This window comes from Spinacia oleracea, chromosome 4 (assembly GCF_020520425.1).
Source record: "Spinacia oleracea cultivar Varoflay chromosome 4, BTI_SOV_V1, whole genome shotgun sequence".
NCBI lineage: Eukaryota > Viridiplantae > Streptophyta > Magnoliopsida > Caryophyllales > Amaranthaceae > Spinacia > Spinacia oleracea.
The window spans coordinates 91329138-91346885 of record NC_079490.1 but is presented as its reverse complement, the minus strand read 5'-3'; positions in this window follow the sequence as shown (position 1 = coordinate 91346885).

Here is a 17748-nt window from a genome sequence, read left to right as displayed (position 1 = left end):
ACCATCATGAGCGATATGATTCACAAGGAAATTGAGGTATATGTCGACGACATGATTGTCAAATCCAAAGAGCGACACGGGCATACCTCAGTTTTTCGAAAGGTTTTCAACAGGCTCAGGCAATAGAATATGAGGCTCAATCCGTAAAAGTGTGCATTCGGGGTAACGTCAGGCAAGTTACTCGGATATGTTATCATCTCTCGGGGCATAGAGGCTGATCCTTCGAAAATCAAGGAAATTCTCGAGATGCAACCACCAAAGAATGAAAAGTAAATTCGGGGTTTTCTCGGCAGACTACAATATATCAGTAGGTTCATTTCAAGACTCGCGATGATCTGTGAACCAGTATTTCGAAAGCTCCGAAAAAGTGAGCCCAAAGTGTGGGATGACGACTGTCAGCATGCATTTGACACTATCAAGGATTACCTTTCCAACCCACCAGGACTAAAGCCAGCCATGCCCGGGATTCCCCTCAGGCTCTACCTCACAACAACAGATTCAGCATTTGGGGCTATGCTCGCCCAAGAAGTTGAAGGCAAAAAGAACGTCGTATACTACATAAGCAAAAAACTGATCGAGTACGAGACCAAGTACACTCAGATCGAGAAACTCAGCATCGCCTTCGTTTGGGCCACAAAGAGACTACGGCATTACATGCTCTCCCATACAGTACATGTGATCAGCAAAGCGGATCCTCTCAAGTATCTATTCGAAAAACCAGCCCTCAACGGACGGTTGTCCAGATGGTTGGTCATGCTAGCAGAATTCGACCTCAAATACATCCCGCAGAAGTCTATCAAGGGTTCAGCAGTCTCAGATTTCCTAGCCGACTGTCCTGTCAAGGAAGAAGAGGAGGATTACGACTTACCCGACGAGCAAATATTAATGACCAGTGATGATAGTTGGTCAATGCATTTCGACGGTGCTTCCAATCAAAACGGATGTGGTGTTAGAGTAATTCTAGTAGCCCCAGACGGCACTCACATTCCTATATCAGCAAAACTGCAATTCAACGTCACAAACAATGCGGCAGAATATGAAGCATGCATCATGGGCCTGGAAGCCGCCTTAGCATTAGGTGTCCAGAAACTTCGAGTATACGGGGATTCCTCCCTAATCATCAATCAAATTTCTGGCAAATGGAATGTGAGGAGCGAGAGCTTGGCTCCATACCAGTCCTATCATGAGCAGCTATCTGAACAAATAGAAGAGCTTCGCTATACATACCTCCCGAGAGAGGAGAACCAATTCGCCGATGCACTTGCAAAGCTGGCCTCAATGATCAATATCCCAAATGGCATGGCTGAAATGCCACTTACAATTGAAGCACTTCAAGAAGCAGCATATGTCCATGCTATTGACGACGTCGAGCAAGACGGAAATGAAACTTGGTTTACAGACATTCAAAGGTATCTACAAAATTCAGAGTATCCCCCATACTTTTCAGGCAAAAATCAAAGGGCTCTACGACTACAATCAGCCAACTTCGTCATAGAAGGCGGCATTCTATACAAAAGGTCCCTTGGTGGTCCTAACCTCCGATGTGTTGACAAACATGAAGCTCAAAGAGTCATGGACAACATACATGCTGGAGTCTGTGGCACCCACATGAACGGGAAGATTCTAGCCCTCAAGATCATCAGGGCTCGATACTACTGGACTACCCTCGAACGGGATTGCTACTTCTTTATCAAGAAATGTCCTACCTACCAAAAGTGTGCGAATCTGAAGCACATTCCTCCATCATTGCTATACTCTCAATCATCACCGTGGCCATTCTCAGCCTGGGGTATCGACGTCATCGGCAAAGTCACTCCAACGGGCACCGGGGGTCATGAGTTCATACTGGTTGCTATCGACTACTTCACCAAATGGGTCGAGGACAGATCATTCAAAGTGTTGGGTTCCAAGCAAGTGGCCCAGTTCATACAAGAAAACATCATATGCAGATACGGCGTTCCTTACGAGTTCATCAGTGACCAGGGAACCCATTTTCAAGTAGAGTGTGGAGATCTATTCACCGAGTACAAGATTCAACATCATCGCTCTTTGTCTTATCGCCCACAAAACAATGGGGCAGTCGAAGCAGCCAACAAGAATGTCAAGACCATCATCATGAAAATGACTACCAATTACAAGGACTGGCTCCAGAAGCTGCATTTCGCATTGTGGGGATATCGAACTTCAATTCGCACTTCGACTGGTGCAACCCCATTCTCATTGGTCTATGGAATGGAAGCAGTACAACCTATCGAGCTGGAGATACCTTCTCTAAGGATAGTCCTCGAAAGCAAAATCCTAGAAGCTGCATGGGTACAACCAAGATTTGACGAGCTAGTCATGCTCGATGAGCGTCGGCTTCAAGCCGCTCACCATGTACAAGTCTATCAGCGCCGAGTGGCCAGACATTTCAACAAAAGGGTCAGAACTTGAAACATCAAAGAAGGCGAGCTTGTCCTGAAAGCCCTTTGCAAAAGCACCATGGACCCAAGGGGAAAATTCAAACCCAACTAGTCAGGCCCATACATTGTCAAGAAGATCCTCTCCGGGGGAGCAGTCGAACTAACATACGTCGATGGAACATAATTCAGATCTTTGACCAACCTCGATCAACTCAAGAAGTTCTATGTCTAAGTTCCATGTTCAAATTCAAGAATCCAATTCAAAGTCCACGTAGGCAACCTCATTTCGAGGCCCGGCCACTTTAATACAAAAAAAATTCAAAATTTCCTCAATTAAGGGCATCCTAAAAGTCGAATCAAATTTCAAAACTCAATATTTGTTGTCTTTATTCCAAATGTGCCAATTCAAAGCAAAGCATGTTCAAGCGGAATTTAATACAATAACTCTTTATTTGGCCCTAAGGCCTTCAAAGCTCATTCAAATACAAAGTCAAGATCAAGTAAAGCAAAGTTCAAAAGCCTTTTCACTTCCTAAACACATTTTCCAAACACATCTTCCAAACACATTCTAGACACAATTCCTTCCAATACAATTTCAAACACATTTAGCCTACAAAGATCTAGGGTCCGGCGACTATGCTCTTGAGTCTTGGCACCTTGAGTACTATCCCCTGGCTCCTCCCGCAATCAATCATCAATCTTCCCCTTGCCCAAGCGGCGGGAGAAGGAACTTGCTAGCCTTCCAAGACGGAAGGACGACGAACCTCTTTTGGATTCCCAACGGTCAAGCACCGGATGGGCCACACTCCCGTCACCTTCCTCATAGTCAGTTGATGCAGGACGTCTAGCTCTAGAACCTCCGAGTCTAGCTGGTCCGGAGAGAGAAATGTCCCTCTGGCTTAGGCCTCTCATCCATACAATGTACCCCGCAGACAGAGTAACTGACTCAGGTGGGAACTGGATACTCAAGAATGGTTTGGCGACCCAATACCGCCTCCAAACTTCAAGACGATTTGCATTCAGCACAACAGGTTTCGGGTTCTCTTCAGTACAGTCCGGGATCTCCTGTTTCAAGCCATACTGTCTCATCACTCGAGCAACCGAGTAGAAGACCAGCATTGTGAGGCTTGGCACCCTCAAAGCAGTAGAACCAGGGGCATGTCTCATAGCAGCAATTCCCCACCAAGGAACTACCCACCTTATACAAGATTCAATTCCAGAGAGTGCGCATCGCCACTCATCCAATGAAAGCCAGCCATACATCATGGGCCGCACGGTGAACCCTTTTCTATTATAGCTCTCCATGTTCTCCGGTGGTGCCACCAGCATGAGCCTCTCCATAAGCCAAACCTTGGGGAGTATACAAGAAATGCATTTCAAAATTCAACATTCAAAATTCAAATATAAGTACAAATTCAAAATCCAAGAAGGCTCCATATCCTTACTTGGAGTAATACCGGACTTCCCGACGGCAGAGGAGAGGGGTTCGAATTCAGCATGTCAAGGCCCATCAATGTTTCGCCAACCACGAGCGGCATTGGGTCCCGACCATTAGCAAACTGCTCTACAATCTCTATTAGGGAGGCATCGCCGTTGCCAAACCCCTGTTTCGAAAAGAGGAAGCGAGTAAATATACAAAAACTCAAGGCCTTGAGGCGGAAAACTTTGGGAACATGAAGCCCATCAAAGTAGGTGACAAGGAGGGACAAATCCACCCCTCTGCCATATACAACATCACTCAAAAGTGGGGGCTTCAAGCCCAAATGTCTTTCAAAGCCAAAGAAAAAGTGATCTTCAACACTGGGCATGCATGGCTCCTGCATAATGGGCCACCCCAATATGGCACTAAACTCTTCAGGGAGGGGACATACCTCATTATTCCCAAAGCGGAAGACATGATGATTCGGATCCCAAGCCTCCAAAGCAGAAAGAATGAAGTGTACATCCAGTTTTACAAATCGGAAGGAGGCGAGCACCCCAAGATGCATGCCATCAAGCTCCCTTTTCTCCAATTTCCCTAGCGAACCAAGCCACGAGTTCAAGGCATTTTCAAAGGACATAGCCATATTCTCTCTCCTTTTTCGTAAGGAAGCAGTATACAAGGAATAGCAGGGAAGGATTGATGCAAGAAATGATCCGAAATACTCCCTATTTATACAAGAGTCGGCTTGCACGACAGCCTAGTGGCGCCAGGCGCCATGCCCTCCGCCACGCGCAGGGGCCTGCAATGAAGGACGAGGCCACCATCCTCTTTTATGGTTCCAAGTACACACTCTTTAGTGTTTCTGACAGCAGAGTACAAACCTCCATTAATCAAGATTCCAAAGCCGCAAGCCGTGCAATTTCAAGCAGTCTGGATCAACGCTTCGGGCAGATTCCGGTTTCAATTTTTCAAAGTTCAAGCATTCTAGACCTAAATCGGCGTCTTAAGTCGACTTTGCATATGCATAGAAAAAGTTGAATATACTTTGACTTGCGCTTTTCCTAACCAAAAAACCTCAGTCGAAGTGGGGGCTTATAGTGGGTATATACACCCGAAAAAATGGGCAAATTTTTTCCAAATTTTTTTTGCAAAATTATCATGCATGCATATAGCTACAAATTTTCGAGGAACACACAACGCATACAAGATCAAACATTCAAACATACAAAGGACAATCTTTAAAAAAAATTCCAAACCAATTCAGGTTCAAAAACCGTACAACCATACAAATTTCCAAACCAATTCAAGTTCCAAACCATACAAATCCACACAAATACAATCCAGCCTATACAAAATCAACCCAGGCAAGCTGGAACTCGCTACCATGCAGGGTCAGTCCGAGTCGTCAGCTGTGATGTCTACCACAGGCTCCTTGTGTTAGGTTATGATACATATGACATTTACATAAATCATGCGGAAACAACCATTAACCCAGGAAACATATTATTTACACATAATCATATAGCATAATTAGATGCATACTCTTTGTTGCGTGCCTTCCCTAGCTGCGCCCGAACCGAACAAGAACAAGTCTTTAGGACTCCAAGTGTCGTCCCTCCGTAGATAGTCCACAGCACGTCCGGATCCGCCTTAAGATTGACCAACTAGAATCGCCCTTAAGGTACTAGAAAATTCGGCACTTTTATGAGCAAGATGTGTTTTAATTTTCTCTCAAAAAACTCACTTTTGAATACTTTGAAACTTGTGTATAAATTATGACCCCTAGGCCTTTATTTATAGAGTTATGGAAAAGGAATCGTAATCCTAGTAGGATGCGAATTAATTGGAATTAGAATCCTACATGAATTCTATTTAATTAATTTATCCAATTAGGAATAGACATTTAATCATACACTGATTCTTGCAGATTCAGGAATCACGCATGAGCACAAACTCACACACACACGGCAGCCACAAGGGCTGCCCATGCGCGTGCGAGCAGCAGCCCACGCAGCAAGGCCCACGTATCCGTGGCCCTTGGCGCGCGCTGGGCTTGCGTGCGTGCTTGCTGGGCGATGGCCTGGCTTCGTGCTGGGCCTTCGTCCGGCAGGCCTCGTCCGATGCTAATTCGTACGATACGCTTCTGATTAAATATCCAGTTCCGGAATCTATTTCCGATACGAACAATATTTAATATTTCCGATTCCGGAATTAATTTCCGTTTCGAACAAATATTTAATATTTCCGTTTCCGGGATTATTTTCCGATTCCGGCAATATTTCCGATTCTGACAATATTTCCGTTTCCGGCAATATTTCCGATTCTGGTAATATTTCCATTTCCAATAATATTTTCCGATACGTACCATGTTTCCGTTTCCGGCAACATCTACGACTTGGATAATATTCATATTTCCGATACGATCCATATTTCCGTTTCCGGCAATATCATCGTTTCCGGAGTATTCATTTCTTGCCTGTGACGATCTTAGCTCCCACTGAAACCAAGATCCGTCGGTTCCGAATATTCATAGATGGAGTATTTAATGCCATTAAATACTTGATCCGTTTACGTACTATTTGTGTGACCCTACGGGTTCAGTCAAGAGTAAGTTGTGGATTAATATCATTAATTCCACTTGAACTGAAGCGGCCTCTAGCTAGGCATTCAGCTCACTTGATCTCACTGAATTATTAACTTGTTAATTAATACTGAACCGCATTTATTAGACTTAACATAGAATGCATACTTGGACCAAGGGCATTATTTCCTTCAGTCTCCCACTTGTCCTTAGGGACAAGTGTGCATTTCCTAATTCCTTTGTCGCTCGATGCTTGCTCTTGAACATAAGGTAAGAGTTGTCATCCTTATTATGTCCAGAGGTGTTCCTCGGTTTCAGAGTTCAACTGATCAAATAAACAGATAATCATAGCCTATGATTCATCCGAGCACGGCCATGCATTTCACAGTTTCTAGCTCTCCGAGTGGCCTTGTACAACTTTTAAGCATCTCATCCCGATTTATGGGAGGACAATCCCAATCTTGCGATCTTGAGATTAGACTTCGTTTGATAGGTGATTACCTGAGCGTTGCCTTTATAGCCTCCTTTTACGGTGCGACGGTTGGTCAACGTCAAAGCAACCAGTTCTCAAACAAGTAATCTCAAATCACTCAGGTATTGAGGATTTAGTGTCTAATAATTTAATGAAATTTACTTATGACAGACTTTCATCTCTTACAGTAAAGTTTCATAGGTCTTGTCCGATACTAGTCTTCCCAAAGTAAGTATCTACGCAAATGATTATGACATTGCCATGTCCACATAGTTCAAGAAACAGAACTACTAGTCATCTTGCATTCTAGTCGTCTAACGTTTTCTATGCGTCCAATTTTATAGAAAACTCCGACTAGGGACCATTTTCAACCTTTGACATTCAAGTTCACTTGATAGACATTTCTTAGTCACAGGACTGGTCCTGACAGTCTATCTTGAATATTTCGTCAAATTTGAAGGGACTCATCATTTAATACTAAACCAAGATTAAATGGAATATGAAAATACATTTCATATATGATAAATGTTCAACCCCAATGTCTTACAACCATGGGCCTCAAACCCATTTTCTAAAACAATTCATGGAATTCAAAGCTATGCTTGATTTCCAGTGCGACAATGTGAGTGTTGCTTCTCACTTGTTGCATAGGTTTAGTTATCATGCTTTGCCAATCTTAACATCCTTTTCATCGAATGTTCTTTGAGATATGATGATAAGATCTTTTCGAGTTTGTTTATTATGTGATCTAGTCTTTCTTACTACATTAGTGGTTCTACGCATTTTGCAATGAAGAACCATTAAGTTAGCAGACGTTTTTCTTGCTTCAAGAATGGTTCCACGCATTTTTCAATGAAGAACCATCAAGCCAGCAGATAGGTGATCTACCCAAGTTCAGTGAAGAACTTTAAACAACCCTGTTTTATTGCTTCTTAGGCAATAATTACTTTTACTTCAACTGCATAGGTTGCTAGTGATGCTTTGTTTGGATTTACCTATCCAAGCAGTTCATAGATATGTGGAAGACTCTCCAACTATATCTTAGAACATAGAAATTAATATTTTAATTTCCCACGCAACAACTCATGGTCTCCAATCCATGTTGCCATTTCAAAACACGATGCTCTATAGCTCGTCCTTATCAATGGTTAACTCCAAAGGGTCTTGCTTGATCCTTTGCCAGTGTTTATGCGTGTAGCATCAATATTTAGCGTATCTTTATTTCCTTGAATCAAGAACTATTCCTATGTACCTTTTCAAGTACCATAAGTATTCTTGGTCTCAATCTAGTTGATCTTCACTTAGATCAATAGAGATTGGTATATGTTCGTCATGCCTTAAAGTCATACGATACGTTTTTGGCGATCCTCATATTATATCATACATGAAAAATTCTTTTGCAGAATAATTCCCAATTGAATTCTATTCATGTAACTTTAGCTCATTCAATTTTAGTAGATACTGAATCCAGCTAAATTCTTTGACATATAATATAGGTTAAGAATCTCATTTAGACTCTTTGATGTTTAACTTAGTAAATGCTTATACATAGTTCAAACATTCTTTACTTAGATTTATTCACATGGGTCGAATATCTCCAATGGAGACTTTCGTGTTTGATTTAGTAAATGCCATTACTTAATCTAAAACAATATTATAAGATCTTTGTAAATAGATCTTAATACCCAATATGTACTAAGTTTCGCCATGGTCCATCATTGATGAATAATTTCAAATCTAAGTCATTAGCATTTGAATGTTATTTCACAATAGAGAGATATGTGTGTGATACACATAGGACCAAATAAGTTTTTATGTACTCCCACTAAACTTCTTATACATCTATAAGAATCATGTACATTTTATGAAACTAAAATACTTATTAGCTTCACTAAAATACAGTTCCAACTCCCAATTGCTTGCTTAAATCTGTACTTAGATTTTATAAGCTAGCTTTCTCTTTCAAGCATTTATTTGGATCCACAAATCCTATGACATACCATGTACATAGTTTATTCCAACATTTGATTGAGGAATACGTTTTGTCATCCAATTGCTATATGTACCAATATGCAATCATTGCTTGAATTATAGACTTGAGCATTACGATTATGCATGAGGTTTCAACACAATTTACACCATGAATTTGCTTGTAACCTTTAGCAACTAATCTAGCTTTGTGTGTGAACACAATTCCATGTTTGATGGTTTTTATCCTTAAAACAAACTTGCAACCAATAGGTGTGAACCCATTCTTGCAAATCAACAAAATTTCAATTTTGTCATCAAAACATTGAGTATGTTTTATGGCCTCTAACCATTTAAAACATTTGAGTCTATATATGGCCTCTAACCATTTTAGGGAATCTAGGTTTCGTCATAGCTTTCTTACAAGTCACAAACTCATTAATCTACATGATAATAGTTTGACTGCAAGTTGTAGGTTTCTTCACTATTTAATAGAAGGATCTCATAGTTTCATTGACCTGATCTCTATGTTTCTTTACTATCTAATAGAAGAATCTCATAGTTTCAGTGACTTGAATTCTATGCCTACTTGGGTATAGAACATCAAACAATAGAATATCAATAGCCACTTGAAAGTCCTTTGAATATTCTGTTCTCCTTGAAGCACTTGTAAAGTCTTCTAAGAGATATCTATTCTTTAAAGCCACTTCTAAAGTCCTTAAAGAATAAGTTCGGATTTTCTGAAGCACTTCGAAAAGCCTCCGGAATGTCCGTTTATGTTTGTTGTTCGCCTCGAAAACTTTCGAGGTCTATTTTCTCCCACTTGTCATTTTGGAAACGAATCTCCAAAAGGACATTATTTCGAGCAAACAAACATTATGTTCTCAAAATTTTGTGGTAGAAACAATACCCTTGTGTCTCATTTGAATAAATCACAATGAAACATATATCTATACTTGGGCCTTAGTTTGTTGAATAACAAACACTAAGCTCCCACTGAGTTTAGGAACTCTTTAGATATATTATGAAAAGATATTCTGAAATTACTTTTCAATAGCTTTGACGAAATTGGTTTAGTTTGGTGGTAGTTGAGCATTTTGTTTTAGAAATTATAGGAAAAGTCTTTATGATCCGTCATTGATCGAATCAAGTACTAATTGACTTCGATTATTCCAACTAAGATATGCCATATCTTATGGACCTAGATTGTGAAATTACAACACACAATCATTGATGATCATATTTGGTCTCAAGTAATCATCAACATGATCTAACCTAGATCTTTATGATTTCTTGCCAAGTGGATTTTATACTTTTGAATCTTTGAACTAGCCAAACAGATTCAACTTATATCACATTTGAGTAAATAAACCTACATTCACTCAAATCCATGCGAAATAATAAAGTCATAAAATCTTTCTTTAGCTTTGAACTCTATTGTCTAGGCGTTCTAACAATAGTTCACATCTTTTGTTACTTTCAACAAGTAAGACTAGCTTGTCTTAAGTTGATCTAGAAATCAACCAACTTTCAAAAGTCCATTAAAATAGAGTTTTTGAATGTTAACTTGTTGATATGGTCTAAGCAACAATACCAAAGATTAGTGGAACTCAAATCAAGGGGTTGATTTGAACCTTAGTAAAGTTCTTTAAAGAGTTGTTTGTTTTAATCAAGCATATTGACTCAACCTGTAATTGACCATTTCATTCAAATAAACAAACAAACATTGTTTTTGTTCTTCTGAATGTGAGTCTTTCTGTGTTTGAAGCAGAAATTTAGGTATGCTGATTATGGAATAAAATAGCCATTTAGTTCCAGCCTTTGAAAGGACTTAAAACAAACTAGATGACCCTACAACTAATGTAGCATTTCCATGCTTCATTTCCCACTTGTAGGTCATTAGTGTATCCTAGCTTCATTTGTTTGAGTTATTACCGAAGTAAGAACCTCAAGCGGTATATGATACCAAGGAAGTTTGATTGCTAGGTCACTTCTCTTTAAACTTATAGGTAGAACCGGAATCGTAAATTCCTTTCATTTGTTCCTTTGTTTTCCTATTTCTTGTACCCTTTCTTATAGTCTTAAGAATTGAATTCTTTAGTTAGACATGTCCAATGTCACCCCAACAAGGTTCTTTACCATTTATGTTGAATATTTTGTTTCAACTAGATGATCTTACCAGAAGCTTCTAAAGTTCTCTAAGCATCGATCTATTCGAATGTCTAGGGACTAGACTCATTCGAGAATTAAATGGAAAAAGATATTAGGTTGTTAACCATTGGTAAAGCTGAGCGTGTTAAACTCAATGCTTCATGATCTCAAAACTACAGTGTATTTTGAATTCACAAGCACCAATTGGTTTGCCATTCGATTTTGATATTCGAAAACAACCATAAAAGTCGTTATAAGAAACGTACATTTTAAATTGCTCACTTTCTCTCTTTTCCGTGAATCGTTCTTGGATTCACTACCAATCGAGGAAATTTACTGTTACCTTTCTAAAAGGATTTATTGCAGTGCAAGATATTTAATTATAAACAATAATTAAAACATACATTGAAGCATGCAAAGTCTAAACATTTATCATGAATAATAACTTGAAAATAAAAGCAATCATGCAATTTAAACAAGTCATTAGCATTTTATTCGAATTATGTGTTCCGGCAGGTGTGAATAAAATGATTCCAAGATCCTAAAATCATTGAAGAACTAAGCACAGTTTGTCGACTTAATCCTAGAACATCTTAGGTAAGCAAAAGCCTTTTGCTAATAGTCTAGAAACTATTCTTGGTTGATAGGTACGTCTAAGAACTTATTAGGTAAACCTATCGAATTTGCCACGACATAAAAGGACTCCTTACTTATATCGTTGAGTTTCACCAAAACTAACATGTACTCACAATTATTTGTGTACCTTGCCCCTTTAGGACCAATAAGTAACACCTCGCTGAGCGAAAACTATTACTAGATTGATGTAAAGGATATCCAAGCAAGTGTATATTTTGGCATGGCACCTTTTAACTCAATTTTTAAGTTTGGAACTTAAGGCTCTTACTATGTTGGTTAGATTTTAAGTGAACTAAAATCCTTAATCATGCAACATAATCAAGCTTTTGATCTCATGCATTTTAAGACATATTTAAAGCAATAAATAACTTAAAACATGCATAAGATATTTGTGATCTAGTATGGCCCGACTTCATCTTGAAGCTTTGACTTCAAAGTCCGTCTTGAAAATCTCCGTGGGAGGCACCATTTTCTTCAAATAGGATAAGCTATAACTAATTACAACTATTTGATGGTACGCAGACCATATTTGAATTGAAAAATAACTTTGGTGCTTTAGACCAATTACATTCAAATTAATGGTACGCAGACCATATTTTCTATCCTATTTGGGCCATACTAGTCACTTCATAACCTGCAAAACAGTATATATACAATATATACCATTCACCCATTCATTATCATGAATGGCCCACATAGCTGGTTAGTAAAACACATTATGCATCACGTAAACATTTGCAGCAATTAATTAAGGGCACCAATAATCTACCAATTATTCAGTCCTTATTAATTCTAATCGAGTTGTTTTAACCTTAAGGATTTGTAGACCTAATCAAGAGTTTATGACTAAAAAGCGCTCCCACTCAAACCAATAAATTCATATGCTTTACTAATTTTAAACATAAAATTGTATTTCTAGTCTAACCGGAAACATACAAATTTAATTAAAATTTAAAGCTCATATTAATTTATAATTGAATCCAAAATTTAATTTAATTTCAGTCGCATTAATTCATGATTTTAATTTTAGTAAAATAATTAGAATAAATTCCATTTATTATAATTATAATATTCAAAATTAAAATCCAAGAAATTAATTCAAATTATTAATTTTAAAATTAATTAAAATTACATGAACTGAAATTTTCAAATTAAACATTCAAAACGATCTAATCGTAACGCAAACACCCTATGCGTTGCACGCCCATGGGCCGTACGCACACAGCCATTGCTGGCCATGTGCGCGCAGCCCATGCGCTCGTAGCATAGCTGCTGCTGTCCCAACGCAAGCCTCCGCACAGCGCCCATCGCACGCAAGCTATCGCTCGCAGCGCGCGCGCGCGACATCGCTCGCTGGCGCGCGAGATCGCTCGCTGGGCGCGCGAGCTCGCTCGCTGCGCGCGCGAGCCATCGCTCGCTGGGGCGCGACATCGCTCGCTGGCGCGCGAGATCGCTCGCTGCGCGCGCGAGCCATCGCTCGCTGGTGCGCGACATCGCGCGCTGTGCGCGCGAGTGATGCTGGGCGCAGCGCTCGTGGCACGCGAGCTTGCGCTCGCTGCACACGAGGCTGCGCGCTATTGTGCGAGGCAGCGCGCGTTGTGGCGCAGCTCGCTTGCTGCCCACACGCGACTGCCTTGGCTCGCCCTTCGCCCATGCCCATTCGTTCATTGCTCGTGGCACACGACACAAGGCAGGGCAGCTGCCTTGCACTCGTGCACTACGCCCTTGCTCATTGCATTCGTGCCGCACGGGCGACGAGCTCCCTTGCTCGTCGTCGCATGCCCGCATTATACAACACCCCTTAAGGGTAACACGAAGCGTCCATTGCTTCGTGCGTGCAAGTTATTTGAACGAATCGCATAAAAATTTAAAATTTATATTTAAAATTAATGACAAATTAATAAATATTATTAATTTCATAATTTTAGGGCGAAAAAATCGGAAATTTATTATCCAATTGATTTCCGATTGATATGGATTCAAGTCTTGGTCATAAAAATTTAAAATTTATCGTAAATTTACAATTTTTATGGTGGTTTTTAATCATAGGTTTCTAATTAAATTACAATTAATTATGAAAATCAAATTAATTCTAAATTATTCTAATTTTCAACAAATTAATCATAATTACAAATTAGATTGCATAATTAACAAGACTAGGCATTCAAACTTGTTAAACATATGCAGTAGGTCAATCAAAAATTCAAGATTTATCAACAGGAATCGCAAATATTTAATTTAACATCTTAAATTTACGAAATTTTGCATTCGAAAAACTAAAACCTTCGAAAAGTCATAGTTAGGCTTCGAATTTGAGAATTCTGGGTTCGGCAGAAAAATACTATTTTTGTCAAAATTTTAGAATGCCTTTTACATGCGGAATTGACACAAAAATCACTCAATTCGGATGAGTAACGAAGAAACTGCCGAAAAACTGCGTACATATAATTAAATAAACGCAATTTGCAATTAATTAACAATTACGAAAATTAATCACCCCTTTTAATTCTTGCAAATTTGTAATATTTAACCATGTTCATGCAATTTAGATTATGAAAATAATAAGGGGCTCGTGATACCACTGTTAGGTTATGATACATATGACATTTACATAAATCATGCGGAAACAACCATTAACCCAGGAAACATATTATTTACACATAATCATATAGCATAATTAGATGCATACTCTTTGTTGCGTGCCTTCCCTAGCTGCGCCCGAACCGAACAAGAACAAGTCTTTAGGACTCCAAGTGTCGTCCCTCCGTAGATAGTCCACAGCACGTCCGGATCCGCCTTAAGATTGACCAACTAGAATCGCCCTTAAGGTACTAGAAAATTCGGCACTTTTATGAGCAAGATGTGTTTTAATTTTCTCTCAAAAAACTCACTTTTGAATACTTTGAAACTTGTGTATAAATTATGACCCCTAGGCCTTTATTTATAGAGTTATGGAAAAGGAATCGTAATCCTAGTAGGATGCGAATTAATTGGAATTAGAATCCTACATGAATTCTATTTAATTAATTTATCCAATTAGGAATAGACATTTAATCATACACTGATTCTTGCAGATTCAGGAATCACGCATGAGCACAAACTCACACACACACGGCAGCCACAAGGGCTGCCCATGCGCGTGCGAGCAGCAGCCCACGCAGCAAGGCCCACGTATCCGTGGCCCTTGGCGCGCGCTGGGCTTGCGTGCGTGCTTGCTGGGCGATGGCCTGGCTTCGTGCTGGGCCTTCGTCCGGCAGGCCTCGTCCGATGCTAATTCGTACGATACGCTTCTGATTAAATATCCAGTTCCGGAATCTATTTCCGATACGAACAATATTTAATATTTCCGATTCCGGAATTAATTTCCGTTTCGAACAAATATTTAATATTTCCGTTTCCGGGATTATTTTCCGATTCCGGCAATATTTCCGATTCTGACAATATTTCCGTTTCCGGCAATATTTCCGATTCTGGTAATATTTCCATTTCCAATAATATTTTCCGATACGTACCATGTTTCCGTTTCCGGCAACATCTACGACTTGGATAATATTCATATTTCCGATACGATCCATATTTCCGTTTCCGGCAATATCATCGTTTCCGGAGTATTCATTTCTTGCCTGTGACGATCTTAGCTCCCACTGAAACCAAGATCCGTCGGTTCCGAATATTCATAGATGGAGTATTTAATGCCATTAAATACTTGATCCGTTTACGTACTATTTGTGTGACCCTACGGGTTCAGTCAAGAGTAAGCTGTGGATTAATATCATTAATTCCACTTGAACTGAAGCGGCCTCTAGCTAGGCATTCAGCTCACTTGATCTCACTGAATTATTAACTTGTTAATTAATACTGAACCGCATTTATTAGACTTAACATAGAATGCATACTTGGACCAAGGGCATTATTTCCTTCACCTTGTCCCTATTCCGCCTCCTAAGGCGCTCCAGATCCTGATCCAGCTCCGTCCCAGGGGAACTAGGATCCTGCTCCGAGATACGAAGTGTGCCAGGAGAGGGATGAACTCCCTGCTGAGGAGAGGGATTCTGATAAGGTGGCGGCATCGCCATGTACTGGTACAGCGCAAACATTTGAGCCTGACGCATCCTCTCCATCTCCGCATAGTAAGCCCATGAATCTGCACCCCAAGGCTGAGGACCACTCCCTCCGAAGTAGTAACCTGGAGGAGGAACAAAGGGCCTCAAATTGCTTGCACCTCCAAACGAATGCCTGGTAGGATCAGCATGTACAAAGGGGGAAGCTCCCCGCTCAGCATCAGAATGCCTCTGATGGGCACCAGCACCGGACCCCTGTCCCAGCTCCAAGCTCGGTCCCTCCTGCCTCAAGGACGTCTCCGCCTGGGGGTCCCTATCAACGGAACCTCTACGGTCTCGACGGCGCTCCTATACAAAATACAATTTCAAGAACCAACATCCAAGTACAAATTCCCATAATACAAATTACGAGATCAAGTAAAGCACCTCTCTGTCCCGGCCAGAAAGCTTCATGGGTCAGCTTGGCACAATGCCTCTTCCAGGAATCAATCAAGAGCATCCAGCGACGCACTCTCGCCTGAGGCGCCTGCATACAAAGTTCAAGATCAATTCCCAAATACAAGATTACAATCAGTTTCAAGAGAATGCAACAGTACTCACAGCGGCATAATGCTCAGGTACAGCATCATATGATCTCCGGTGCGGAGGAGAAGCTACAGCAATGGTCACCTCCACCTGTTCCCCATCTGAGTTCTCATAGCGGAGGATCCTATCAGCATGGGGAATGTCCTCAAGATCAAACTCCTTCTCCTACATACAATCATACAATCAAGCAAACATACAAGAATAGAAGAATACAAGAATACAAGATACAAAGTTCAAAAGCTCACCGGCAGTACGAAGCGTACTGGTGGAGCCAGCCTCCTCAGGAAGTCGTCATGGCTACCCTTCCTGTGTACAAAGTCCCTCCAAGAACGGAAAACAGCTTCACCCCTAGCACTCACATATAGCCGGGCAAGCTCTTCATCCGGCGCCAGCATGGACTCCGGTGAATCCTTGGGGACAAGCCTATTCCCCGAATTGTGCTGATGGGACACTCGATCCCCCAAATACCACATGTGGCGGTACACCCATGGGAGCAAGACCCGTCGTTCAGACAAGAAATGGGCACGAGCAGCCGAGGCAGGTACAGGCGTCACTAGTGGAAAAACAGTCATTTGCGTCGGTCATTTAAGCCCATTTGCGTCGCACATTGGTGCGACGCAACTGGCCGCGACGCAAATGAAAAAAGTCATTTGCGTCGCACTTTTGTGCGACGCAAATTTGAGTCATTTGCGTCGCAGTTTTACTAAACAGCGACGCAAATGACTTTTTTTTTGACATCCTGAAAAGTCATTTGCGTCGCTGTTTTACTAAACTGCATGCGACGCAAATGACCTTTTTTTTAACATACTGAAAAGTCATTTGGGTCGCACATTTGCTAAAGTGCGACGCAAATGACTTTTCATCATGTTAAAAAAAAGGTCATTTGCGTCGCAGTTTAGCTAAACATGCGACGCAAATGACTGTTTTTATTTAAAAAAAAATTGAGCTGCACGTTTTATATTTTATGCTATATAGTGCATAAAGTTCTAAGCAACTAAAGTTCCAAGGAAAATCAATTGACAGGAATGCATAATCAGTTCTTATAAACATATGTACAATGACGTGCATAGAGTACAAGCCTATTAGTGTTCAGTTGACAAGTTGCATCCAATTGTATGAATTTTCCTCAAATGTTATTTCTTCAAGTGAACTAGAAAGCATCTTAGAAGAATGCGGTGGGGGATTATAACACCAAATGCACTCATACCACGTACATCAAAATTACAATAAACAAAAACAAGGCATCATACCCCATACTCTCTAGTAGCAGCAGCTATTAGAGTCACAAGCTGAGAAGTTAGCCATTGGATAATGGTAACTAAACCACGTAAGCATTGAATCCTCCTAGATAAATCTGTCATTTTGACCCTATACTCTCGCACCACCTCAATGTCAAACAAAAAGTGATAACACTCTAACTAAATAAGGATGAAAAGAGACCAACCAAGACTTGTAGCACCAGATAGAGA